This window comes from Hyperoodon ampullatus (genome assembly GCF_949752795.1).
Source record: "Hyperoodon ampullatus genome assembly, chromosome: 11".
NCBI classification, from domain to species: Eukaryota; Metazoa; Chordata; class Mammalia; order Artiodactyla; family Ziphiidae; genus Hyperoodon; species Hyperoodon ampullatus.
In genome coordinates this window covers 61,742,138-61,755,801 of record NC_136924.1, presented here as the reverse complement: position 1 = coordinate 61,755,801, position 13,664 = coordinate 61,742,138, and the positions used below count along the sequence as shown (strand labels likewise).

Genomic DNA, 13,664 nt, shown 5'->3' with positions numbered 1-13,664 from the left:
ATTGGACATTATACTTCTTATGAAATCTTCCTTCCCCTAAGACCCAAATCAACTTCCACCTCCTTCACTAAATCTACTCATTCATTCAATGAACAACTATTGGGTGACTTCAATGTGCTGGATCCTGCATTAGACACAGGAGATATATTATAGAAGCAATAAAGACAAGCTCTTGACAAGTTCTCTGTGACAGACACAAGTAAACAGGAAATTACAGTGCACAGAGAAGCAAGCTATGATAGGGAAGCTGGAGAGTACCACAGGAGAGGGACCTACCTCAGTCTGGAAGGAGTGACTTGCACACTGAGACCCGAAGACCCAGTAGGAATGAGCTAGGGGTCGGGAGACCAAGCGTAGTCCAGGCATAGGGAACAGCAAGTGCAAAAGAACAGCAGTAAATGAGAACAAGCCATGTTCTTAAAACTTGTGATAGTTAATTTTATGTGTCCACTTGATTGGGCCATGAGGTGCCCAGATATTTGGCCAAAATTACTATGTTTGTGAGGGTGTTTCTAGATGAGATTGACATTTGAGTTGATAGACTGAGTAAAGCAGACTGCCCTCCCTAATGTGCGAGAGCCTCATCCAATCAACTGAAGACCTAAATAGAACAAAAAAGGCTGAGTAAAAGAGAATTTCACTTGCCTGACGTTTTGAGCTGGGACATTACTCTTTTCCTGCCCTCAGACTGGAACTTTCACCATCAGCTATCCTAGTTCCCCAGCCTTTGATTCAGACTGAAACTGTAGCACTGGTTCTCCTGGATCTCCAGCTTGATGACTGCAGATCTGAGGACTTCTCAGCCTCTGTAATTATGTGAGCCAATCCATCATCATCATCATCATCATCATTTATTATATATATACATATTTATATATATACACACATACATACACAATTGACCCTTGAACAACATGAGTTTGAACAGCATGGGTCCACTTATATTGGGATTTTTTTCAGTGAATACTATAGCACTAAACAGTCCGAGGTTGCTTGAATTGGGGATTTGGCACTGAGGATACAGGGGACTGACTGTGAAGTTGTACTTGGATTTTTGACTGTGCAAGGGTCGGCACCCCTAACTTCCGCATTGTTCAAGGTCAACTGCATGTTGCATGTATGTGTGTGTATATAAAAATAAATGTGTGTGAGTATGTGTATATACATATTTGGTTCTGTTTCTCTGGAGAACGCTAATACAGAACTAAAAAAAAACTTAGTAGAGCTAGCAGATGAAATGTATGTTTGGGAATGAGAAAGGTAGAGGGAAAGAGACTAAGTTGGAGAATTAAGCAGAGTTCATATACTGAACACTTTATCTCAAAGGGAATATGAAACCATGGGAGGATTTGCATTTAAGAAAGGACACATTGGCTGTTTTATGAAGAGTAAATTGGAGGGGGCAAGATAAGAGTCAGGGAGACCAGTTAAGAGGTTGTTGCCATATCCCAGCCAATAGGCTCTCTCCATAGCACCCACATCAAGACATTCTGAGGCTCCTTCATGGCCTTCACCCCTTCTGCCTTGAAGCATAGATATTTATGTGCATGCTTTCTCTCTTCTTCCAGAACAATCTCCTTAAGGGTGGGAACAAAGTCACATAGCCTGATAATAACAGCTAGCACTTAACACTTAGGATATACTAAGCACACTGTATACATAACATCTAATTCCACAATAACCATGCAAGATAGCTATTATCCCCCGTTTACCAATGAAGAAACTCAAATTCAGAAATATTTGCCACATAAGTATATGCACCAGCCCACACAGCTGGTAAATGGTGGCACTTGGATTCCCACCCAAGTCAGCCCTGCTCCAGATCTCTCCAAGCTCCTGTAGTGACCAATAAACACACATACAGTTGAGTTGCAAGATGTCTGAGTCCAATCTTATCAAACTACAGATTTTTCTTTTGATGCGTGTTTGCCTACAGAGGCAAATAAGTTACCCATATTTCAGGGTTTTTTTTTTCTAGAGTACTCTATACCAGGGGGCGTTTTATTCTCACAGTGAATGTGAAAGTGCAATTTGAGGATTTTCGACACAATAGTATAAGTACTGAATGGACTTGACCGGCAATGTCAGAAGAAGAGAAAGAGCATGCTGGAACCAAGGAGGAAAGTCAAGGCCAGCCAAGAGCATCAGTGGCAGGCTCTATGCAGTTCCAGGAAACATTAAAGGCTGGCATCACTCCCCGCTTAATCCATAATGTGACTGAGCCACAACCCCAGTGATTTTGAGAAAAAAGAATCAGCAGAATTTTGCAGCTTTAATAGAATGTATAAGCAACTAAAAGTTTCAGGGAAGCCTTCACTTCATTACCTCAGCAGTCATACCCTGACCTTGTGGCTGCTCTTTGTGAAAAACCCTTTTATGTTTTTTCACATAAGTGGAATTAACACTTATATGGGGATTTTTTTCCCTCCATGGCATGAACTCATGGTAGACGAATGCTTCAGTAGATTACAAGTAGTTTTTCAATGTCACATTTCTATAACAGTGTTACGGAACAAAACTAATTGTCATCAGGATTGGAGGCAATTCTATTCACAGCAAGATAAATTGGATTTCTAAACTGTGATTTCCATTGTGTTACCTCTATGTATCATGAAAGTTATCCTGATGTGCCCAGCAGTCAGGCTACGTATTTATACAGTAAGGTCCAGCTTTATGCTGAATTCATCATCTTTCGCTTCCTGAGGGAGGACAGAAGCACAACGGAAGCATAATTTTAGACCACCATCTAATGGAAGGGGTTAATGAGGATATACTACTCTAAATATCAGTATGAACATTCAAAGACTAGAAGAAAACAGTCCATTCCCTAAGAAGATTAGACATCACTGTGAATTACCCAATTTATCACTGTGGAGTTTTGTGTGTATATGAAGCCCTCTCTCTCTCTCTCCTCTTTTTTAAAAATACTTTTTAGATATATGCAAACAGTATAACTATTTCAGAATGCAAATCGCCATCAATAAAAACATCCCATCTTGGGCTTCCCTGGTGGCGCAGTGGTTGGGGGTCCGCCTGCTGATGCAGGGGGCGCGGGTTCGTGCCCCGGTCTGGGAGGGTCCCGCATGCCGCGGAGCGGCTGGGCCCGTGAGCCATGGCCGCTGGGCCTACGTGTCCGGAACCTGTGCTCCGTGACGGGAGAGGCCACGGCGGTGAGAGGCCCACGTACCGCAAAAAAAAAAAAAAATCCCATCTTGCAATTTGTAAATTTGGACTCCACTAATCTTTTAATATATTGGGCAATGTCTTGGGTGGCATTTTCACAATCTATAAAAAAAAATAAGATTTTCTAAGTGAATTAAAAGATTAAAAATATTATGGAAAACAAGATGGATAGTGCAAATGTTCATACTGTTGTAATCAAAAGGCAAACAGGAGGTAGTAAAGCTTAGGACCACGGACTTTATAGAGTCAGTCCTTCTGGGTTCGAATCTTGTCTCACCATTGTTGTGACCTGGACAAATTACTTAACCTTACTGTGCCTCCATTTTCTTATCTGTAAAATGCAGATCATAATAATACACACTTCATAGTAGATTGCCATGAAGATTAGAGTTAACAATATACTTAGAGAAGTTCCTGGCACACACTAAACATTCAGTGGTACAACTTATTATTACTATTGGTAGTATAATCTGAAAGCATCCTTTTTTTTAAAACAAATAAGTTATGAACTACTCATAGTTCTATCTCGATCACTCCAGCAGATTTCCTTACAATCTCGAGCAGGCAGTATCATGTTGCCTCGTTCACATTACTAAGTATCTTTGAAAATAAGAATACTGCAGTCCTAAAAAAAAAAGAAAAAATTTCTAGATTTCAGTTTTCCCCACTTATTTTCTATTGGTGGTATTTTTCTATATTTAAAGTAAACCTAAGCTATCCAGCAAATACCTGGGCCTTGTTCCTTTATGTCCTGTCAAATCCTTACAGGATCTTGGAAAATATGACTACCTGCAACATTCCCCAATATGAGGACACAAGATAAAATTCCTTCATTTTTGGCATGGATCACTTATGTCTATGGGAAATCATACTTATGTTTTATTTGCTAAATGCTAAAGGGAAAGGAGACATTAGACCCTAAAGCGTTTCAGAAAGAGGTAAAATTTTAAAAAGAATGCAAAAAAGTAACATTTTCCTAGTTCACTTGGATTAAATAGAATCTATAAATACACAAGATGAGGTTTTCACAAGCAGCAAGTTAAAGAAGCTATCTCCATATTTTATCGATGTAAAGCTGCCAAATGATTTTTCCTAAAATTTAAATGTTTCTCTCTAACAAAACTGATTTTCTTGGGTCCAGGGAGGGTGAATTATTCATCCAGGTAGTATCTACCAAACATAGAGTGTACAATAATTATTGACCTAAATAAATTTGAAGGAGCACATAGCACAGCACTGGGCTCAAGGAAGGCACTCCAATATTTTTCGAATGAATGAACCAGAGGAAGATGGATGGAAACTGCTCCCAGGTAATCTGTCTTGCAGCTTGTAATCAAGATTAAGAAAGAAATATAGGAGGGCAGAATGGCTACCATCCCAAAATAATACACACATGTACATATCTAACATATGCATTCACATACACAAACTGAAGCAATCTCAATAATTAACATTCAAAAGTAACAGGAACTTCAACTACAGAAGAAAAACCAGCAATTCATACAGATAATGACAATATTAAGCAAATTGCCTTGGATCTAACCCACCATTTAAAATAGCCTTGATCAGTTCTCGAGGCAGAAAATTTCACCCGTTTATATAGTTTTGGCTTTTAAATCTGAAACAAGGAAAGAAAGTTTCTGAAATGTCTGAGTTCTAAACTCCTGTATCCCCTCTCAACAAATTCAAGTCTAGGGTAACCATGTGTCAGCATCATTCCCCATCACTGGACCTGAGAGCTGAGTTCGGTCCTCCCATTTGACTTTTTTTTTTTTTTAACATCTTTACTGGAGTATAATTGCTTTACAATGGTGTGTTAGTTTCTGCTTTATAACAAAGTGAATCAGCTACACATATACATATATCCCCATAACTCTTCCCTCTTGTGTCTCCCTCCCTCCCACCCTCCCTATCCCACCCCTCTAGGTGGTCAAAAAGCACCGAGCTGATCACCCTATGCTATGCGGCTGATTCCCACTAGCTATCAGTTTTACATTTGGTAGTGTATATATGTCCATGCCACTCTCTCACTTTGTCCCTGCTTACCCTTCCCGCTCCCAGTGTCCTCAAGTCCATTCTCTAGTAGGTCTGAGTCTTTATTCCCATCCTGCTATTCAGGGTCTTTTGTATTTCCATACAATCTGTGAGATTGTTTGTTCTAGCTCTGTGAAAAATGCCATTGGTAGTTTGATAGGGATTGCATTGAATCTGTAGACTGCTTTGGGTAGTAGAGTCATTTTCACAATGTTGATTCTTCCAATCCAAGAAAATGGTATATCTCTCCATCTATTTGTATCATCTTTAATTTCTTTCATCAGTGTCTTATAGTTTTCTGCATACAGGTCTTTTATCTCCTTAGGTAGGTTTATTCCTAGGTATTTTATTCTTGTTGCAGTGGTAAATGGGAGTGTTTCCTTAATTCCACTTTCAGATTTTTCATCATTAGTGTATAGGAATGCAAGAGATTTCTGTACATTAATATTGTATCCTGCTACTTTACCAAATTCATTGATTAGCTCTAGTAGTTTTCTGGTAGCATCTTTAGGGTTCTCTACATATAGTATCATGTCATCTGCAAACAATGACAGCTTTACTTCTTCTTTTCCGATTTGGATTCCTTTTATTTCCTATTCTTCGCTGACTGCTGTGGCTAAAACTTCTAAAGCTATGTTGAATAATAGTGGTGAGAGTGGGCAACCTTGCCTTGTTCCTGATCTTAGAGGAAATGGTTTCAGTTTTGCACCATTGAGGACAATGTTGGCTGTGGGTTTGTCATATATGGCCTTTATTCTGTTGAGGAAAGTTCCCTCTATGCCTACTTTCTGGAGGGTTTTTATCATAAATGGGTGTTGAATTTTGTCAAAAGCTTTTTCTGCATCTGTTGAGGTGATCATATGGTTTTTATTCTTCAATTTGTTAATATGGTGTATCACATTGATTGATTTGCATATATTGAAGAATCCTTGCATTCCTGGGATAAACCGCACTTGATCATGGTGTATGATCCTTTTAATGTGCTGTTGGATTCTCTTTGCTAGTATTTTGTTGAGGATTTTTGCATATATGTTCATCAGTGATATTGGCCTGTAGTTTTCTTATTTTGTGACATCTTTGTCTGGTTTTGGTATCAGGGTGATAGTGGCCTTGTAGAATGAGTTTGGGAGTGTTCCTCCCTCTGGTATATTTTGGAAGAGTTTGAGAAGGATAGGTGTTAGTTCTTCTCTAAGTGTTTGATAGAATTTGCCTGTGAAGCCTGGCAAAAGCCTGGTCCTGGGCTTTTGTTTTTTGGAAGATTTTTAATCACAGTTTCAATTTCAGTGCTTGTGATTGGTCTGTTCATATTTTCTATTTCTTCCTGGTTCAGTTTCGGAAGGTTGTGCATTTCTAAGAATTTGTCCATTTCTTCCAGGTTGTCCATTTTATTGGCATATAGTTGCTTGTAGTAATCTCTCATGATCCTTTGTATTTCTGCAGTGTCAGTTGTTACTTCTCCTTTTTCATTTCTAATTCTATTGATTTGTCTTCTCCCCTTTTTTCTTGATGAGTCTGGGTAATGGTTTGTCAATTTTGTTTATCTTCTCAAAGAACCAGCTTTTAGTTTTATTGATCTTTGCTATTTTTCCTTCATTTCTTTTTCACTTATTTCTGATCTGATCTTTATGATTTCTTTCCTTCTGCTAACTTTGGGGGGGGTTTGTTCTTCTTTCTCTAATTGCTTTAGGTGTAAGGTTAGGTTTTTTATTTGAGATGTTCTTTGTTTCTTAAGGTAGGATTGTATTGCTATAAACTTCCCTCTTAGAATTGCTTTTGCTGCATCCCATAGGTTTTGGATCATCGTGTTTTCATTGTCATTTGTTTCTAGGTATTTTTTGATTTCCTCTTTGATTTCTTCAGTGATCTCTTGGTTATTTAGTAGTGTATTGTTTAGCCTCCGTGTGTAAAAATTTTTTACAGATTTTTTTCCTGTAACTTATATCTAGTTTCATAGCATTGTGGTCGGAAAATATGCTTGATACGATTTCAATTTTCTTAAAGTTACCAAGGCTTGATTTGTGACCCAAGATATGATCTATCCTGGAGAATGTTCCAAGAGCACTTGAGAAGAAAGTGCATTCTGTTGTTTTTGGATGGAATGTCCTATAAATATCAATTAAGTCCATCTTGTTTAATGTATCATTTAAAGCTTGTGTTTCCTTATTTATTTTCATTTTGGATGATCTGTCCATTGGTGAAAGTGGGGTGTATAATTGTGTTACTGTTGATTTCCCCTTTTATGGCTGTTAGTATTTGCCTTATGCATTGAAGTGCTCCTATGTTGGGTGCAAAAATATTTACAATTGTTATATCTTCTTCTTGGATTGATCCATTGATCATTATGTAGTGTCCTTCTTTGTCTCTTGTAATAGTCTTTGTTTTAAAGTCTATTTTGTCTGATATGAGAATTGCTACTCCAGCTTTCTGTTGATTTGCATTTGCATGGAATATCTTTTTCCATCCCCTCACTTTCAGTCTGTATGTGTCCCTAGGTCTGAAGTGCGTCTCCTGTAGACAGCATATATACAGGTCTTGTTTTTTTATCCATTCAGCCAGTCTATGTCTTTTGGTGGGAGCATTTAATCCATTTACATTTAAGGTAATTATTGATATGTATGTTCCTGTTACAATTTTCTTAACTGTTTGGGGTTTGTTTTTGTAGGTCTTTTCCTTCTCTTGTGTTTCCTACCTAGAGAAATTCCTTTAGCATTTGTTGTAAAGCTGGTTTGGTGCTGCTGAATTCTCTTAACTTTTGCTTGTCTGTAAAGGTTTTCATTTCTCCATCAAATCTGAATGAGATCCTTGTTGGGTAGAGTAATCTTGGTTGTAGGTTTTTCCCTTTCATCACTTTAAATATGTCCTGCCACTCCCTTCTGGCTTGCAGAGTTTCTGCTGAAAGATCAGCTGTTAACCTTATGGGGATTCCCTTGTATGCTATATGTTGTTTTTCCCTTGCTGCTTTTAATATTTTTTTCTTTGAATCTAATTTTTGATAATTTGATTAATATGTGTCTTGGAGTGTTTCTCCTTGGATTTACCCTGTATGAGACTCTCTGTGCTTCCTGGACTTGATTAACTATTTCCTTTCCCATATTAGGGAAGTTTTGAACTATAGTGTCTTCAAATATTTTCTCAGTCCCTTTCTTTTTCTCTTCTTCTTCTGGGACCCCTATAATTCGAATGTTGGTGCATTTAATATTGTCCCAGAGGTCTCTGAGACTGTCCTCAATTCTTTTCATTCTTTTTTCTTTATTCTGCTCTGCAGTAGTTATTTCCACTATTTTATCTTCCAGGTCACTTATCCGTTCTTCTGCCTCAGTTATTCTGCTATTCATTCCTTCTAGAGAACATTCAATTTCATTTATTGTGTTGTTCATCACTGTTTGTTTGCTCTTTAGTTCTTCTACGTCTCTGTTAAACGTTGTATTTTCTCCATTATATTTCCGAGATTTTGGATCATCTTTACTATCATTATTCTGAATTCTCTTTCAGGTAGACTGCCTATTTCCTCTTCATTTGTTTGGTCTGGCTGATTTTTACCTTGCTCCTTCATCTGCTGTGTTCATCTCTGTCTTCTCATTTTGCTTAACTTACTGTGTTTGGAGTCTCCTTTTCACAGGCTGCAGGTTCGTAGTTCCCATTGTTTTTGGTGTCTGCCCCCACTGGCTAAGGCTGGTTCAGTGGGTTGTGTAGGCTTCCTGGTGGAGGGTACTAGTGCCTGTGTTCTGGTGGATGAGGCTGGATCTTATCTTTCTGGTGGGCAGGTCCACATCTGGTGGTGTATTCTGGGGTGTCTGTGACCTTATTATGATTTTAGGCAGCCTCTCTGCTAATGGGTGGGGTTGTGTTCCTGTCTTGCTAGTTGTTTGGCATAGGGTGTCCAGCACTGGAGCTTGCTGGTCATTGAGTGGAGGTGGGTCTTGGCGTTGAGATGGAGATCTCTGGGAGATTTTCGGAGTTTGATATTATGTGGAGCTGGGAGGTCACTTGTGGACCAGTGTCCTGTACTCGGCTCTCCCACCTCAGAGGCACAGGCCTGATGCCAGGGCAGAGCACCAAGACCCTGTCATCCATACGGAAAAAGAGAAATATATATATATATATATCATTGCTCCCAAAGTCCACCGCCTCAATTTGGGATGATTCGTTGTCTCTTCCACAGATGCAGGGTACATCAAGTTGATTGTGGAGATTTAATCCGCTGCTCCTGAGGCTGCTGGGAGAGACTTCCCTTTCTCTTCTTTGTTCGCACAGCTCCCGGGGTTCAGTTTTGGATTTGGCCCCGCCTCTGCGTGTAGGTCGACGGAGGGTGTCTGTTCCCGCTCAGACAGGACGGGGTTAAAGGAGCAGCTGCTTTGGGGGCTCTGGCTCACTCAGGCCGGGGGGAGGGAGGGGTACGGAGTGCAGGGCGAGCCTGCGGCGGCAGAAGCCGGCATGACGTTGCACCAGCCTGAGGCTCGCCGTGCGTTCTCCCGGGGAAGTTGTCCCTGGATCACGGGACCCTGGCAGTGGCGGGCGGCACAGGCTCCCGGGAGGGGCGGTGTGGAGAGTGACCTGTGCTCGCACACGGGCTTCTTGGTGGCGGCAGCAGCGGCCTTAGCGTCTCATGCCCGTCTCTGGGGTCCGCGCTGATAGCCGCGGCTCGCGCCCGTCTCTGGAGCTTGTTTAGGCGGTGCTCTGAATTCCCTCTCCTCACGCACCAGGAAGCAAAGAGGCAAGAAAAAGTCTCTTGCCTCTTCGGCAGCTCCAGACCTTTTCCCGGACTCCCTCCCGGCTAGCCGTGGCGCACTAACCCCTTCAGGCTGTGTTCACACAGCCAACCCCAGTCCTCTCCCTACGCTCCGACCCGAGCCTCAGCTCCCAGCCCCACCCGCCCAGCGGGTGAGCAGACAAGCCTCTCGGGCTGGTGAGTGCCGGTCGGCACCGATCCTCTGTGCGGAATCTCTCCGCTTTGCCCTCCGCACCCCTGTTGCTGCGCTCTCCTCCGTGGCTCCAAAGCTTCCCCGCCCTCCGCCACCCCCACCGCCGTCTCCACCGCGAAGGGCCTTCCTAGTGTGTGGAAACCTTTCCTCCTTCACAGCTCCCTCCCACTGGTGCAGGTCCCGCCCTATTCTTTTGTCTCAGTTTTCTTTTTTCTTTTGCCCTACCCAGATACGTGGGGAGTTTCTTGCCTTTTGGGAGGTCTGAGGTCTTCTGCCAGCGTTCAGTAGGTGTTCTGCAGGGTTTGTTCCACATGTAGATGTATTTCTGATGTATTTGTGGGGGAGGAAGGCGATCTCCACGTCTTACTCTTCCGCCATCTTGACGCTCTTCTCCCACGTGACTTTATTATTCCGAAGATTTGCAGGACAATTGAGGGCTTCTCTGGTGGCGCAGTGGTTGAGAGTCCGTTTTCCAAAACAGGAAACACGGGTTCGTGCCCCCGTCCGCGAATAATCCCACATGTCGTAAAATGGCTAAGTCCGTGAGCCGTTGTCGCTGAGTCTCCGCGTCTGGAGCCTGTGTTCCGCCACGGGAGAAGCCACACCAGTAACAGGCCCGCGTACCGCAAAAAAAAAAGACATTTGAAAGCTCCTTAAACTCTCTTATTCTTCTCAGCCCCTGCCCGGTCCAGCCAAGATGGCAGCCAGTTTCCAAAACGGTTATGTCAAGGATTGAAATGAGGGGGGATTATCTCTTTCTACTGACACTAATGTATCCATCCTATGGAAGACAATAAATAGAAAGGGATAACCTATATTTTAATCAAGGGTGCTGTTCTCCATAGTAGAAATATGCATGAAATTTCCCCCAAATTTTATTTCATATGCCATCATTTCTCAACACTGATTTCTGTTCATAAATCAGCTTCACTGGGAAATGTCCATTTGCCTAGTAGCCCAAAGAGAAGCTATTTACACATTCTGCTGTAGCCCCAAGTAAGGTCAGTTCCACTGAGGCATATTGTAAAATTTAAAAAACATTTAAAAGGCATTGAAAAAAAGTTCATAATCAGAGGAGATCATATGTACATTCACAGAGGAGATGTAGATGTTACACTGAGATTTGTCCATTTGTCAAGGAAAATAACTCAGGGCCAGAAGGAAGAAATTCTTATCTGCTAAGGCTGACCAAAGTAAGGGGAAGCAGCCCAGCCTACCTCTGCCAACAATGCTTTGCCCACAGCAATTAAAAACTCTGGGTGGAATACTGAAAACATCTTTTTTTAAGACATTTATGGGCTCACCAAGAAAATTAAGAATCCTCAAAACCCAAAAATCAAGAGAAAGTGGAAACACAGAGAAGTAGAGCCCCAAAGTTGACATTTACTCTGAGGGCATTTCCCCAACTCCAGAGTCCTTGAACTTCATTTTCTGACCTTAAAGGTCATAAGGGTCAATATAAAGTCGAATGTCCTATAGGAGATCCCCTCCCTCCACAAAGTGGAACCACAAAAAGCCACACTCACAATGTCAGGGTGAACAAGAAATCAGCCAGCCACAGCCAAAGGAGGCAGCAAATAGAATTGCCTGCCCGGCCCTAAATGTTGTCACTAGATAGAGGGGGAAAAAAATCTCCCTCGAGAATTCTTAACACAAGCTGATTCTTTCGAAAGTTTGTAGCCCAAACACATAATACCTTGGACTGAGAAACCTTAAATAAATACTTCAGGATAAAACTGTCCCACATTGATAATGCCCCAGACATTTGGCAGAAGCAAATGAAAATCCTAAAAGAACCCACCTTCAACGTAGGCCTCAAAAATTCCCATGGGTAAAAATTATGAAGTCAGAGTCAGAAATCCCAAACCACGGGAAGGATTTAACTCACCGTGAAAGAGTCAGCAGAAACAGCAGGTGACATGAACTAACCTATAAACTTCAGATGCTGGAAGAAACCTACAAGTATGTTTACTATGTTTAAGAAATAAAAGGGGAGGGCTTCCCTGGTGGTGCAGTGGTTGAGAGTCCGCCTGCCGATGCAGGGGACACAGGTTCGTGCCCCGGTCCGGGAAGATCCCACATGCCACGGAGCGGTTAGGCCCATGAGCCGTGGCCGCTGAGCCTGTGCGTCCGAAGCCTGTGCTCCGCAACGGGAGAGGCCACGACAGTGAGAGGCCCGCGTACCACAAAAAAAAAAAAAAAAAGAAAAAAAAAAGAAAGAAAAGGGGAGACTGAAACTGTGACTAAGAAGAAAAAGACTTTAGTCGTCACAGGAAGAGCCGGGGTCTGCTGAGAGACGGAGGGAAAACAGGCACCGGAAAGGGCAGGGCCACCTCGCCCGCCGCCGTCAACGTTGGGTCCCCGCATCCCCCAGGCTCTGAGTTGCTGCCAACCCCACCCCCAGGGAGCTGCAGTACCGTGGTCAGCACGTCCTCCGCTGTGGCTTCCGAAGGATGACCACACCCGCACCGGCTCCCTGACGATGCTCTTCTCACAGGCGCACTACAGCCTGAGAGATGAATTTCTTCTGCTGACAGAAAAGTGTTTTCTGGAAGGATTTTTGGGACGAGCTGTGGTTGATCAAGGGCTCCACAAATGCTAAGGAGCTGTCTTCCAAGAGAGTGAAAATCTGGGATGCCTACGGGTCCCGAGACTTCTTGGACAGCCTGGTACTCTCCACCAGAGAAGAAGGGGATTTAGGCCTAGTTTATAGCTTTCAGTGGAGGCTTTTGGTGGCCAAATACAAAGATGTGGATTTAAATTTATTCAGGCCAAGGAGTAGACCTACTGCAAAAGGTGATTGACACAATCAAAACGAACCCTGAAGACAGAAGAATCATTCTATGTGCTTGGAATCAAAAGATCTTCCTCTCATACCCCACCACCCTGCCCCTTTGCCATGCCCTTTGCCCCTTCTACGTGGTGAACCATGACTATCCTGCAGCTGTACCAGAGGTCAGGAGACAGGGGCCTGGGTGTGTCCTTCAACATCACCAGCTATGCCCTGCTCACCTACATGATCGCACACATCACAGGCCTGAAGCCAGGTGACTCTGTACACACTTTGGGAGATGCACATATTTACCTGGATCACATTGAGCTGCTGAAAATGCAGCTTCAGGGAGAATCAAGGCCTTTCCCAAAGCTCAAAATCCTTGGAAAAGTTGAGAAAATTTATGACTTCAAGGCTGAAGACTTTCAGATTGAAGGCTACAGTCCCCATCCCACTATTAAAATGGAAATGGCTGTTTAGAGTGCTATTTTTTTTATTGAGGTATGGTTGATTTGCAGTGTTTGAGGTGTACAGCAGGGTGATTTGGTTGTGTATACTTTTTCAGATTCTTTTCCATTGGAGGTTGTTGCAGGATGTTGAATATGGTTCCCTATGCTGTGCAATGAGCCCTTGTTGTTTATCTATGTTGCATATAGTAGTTTGTATCTGTTGGTCCCAAATTCCTAATTTATCCTTCCCCCACTTTTCTCCTTTGGTAACCATAAATTTGTTTTCTATGTCTGTGAGTCTAT

The 13,664-nt window shown here is 42.3% G+C and overlaps 1 pseudogene across 1 annotated transcript; it reads left to right on the top strand.

Annotated features, from left to right (window-relative positions):
- The first annotated feature begins 2,081 nt into the window (after positions 1 to 2,081).
- Positions 2,082 to 13,392, top strand: LOC307060447 (thymidylate synthase-like; annotated as a pseudogene). The gene is made up of 2 exons: positions 2,082 to 2,233; positions 12,413 to 13,392. The product of its transcript is annotated as a thymidylate synthase-like (transcript).
- Positions 13,393 to 13,664: the final 272 nt, after the last annotated feature.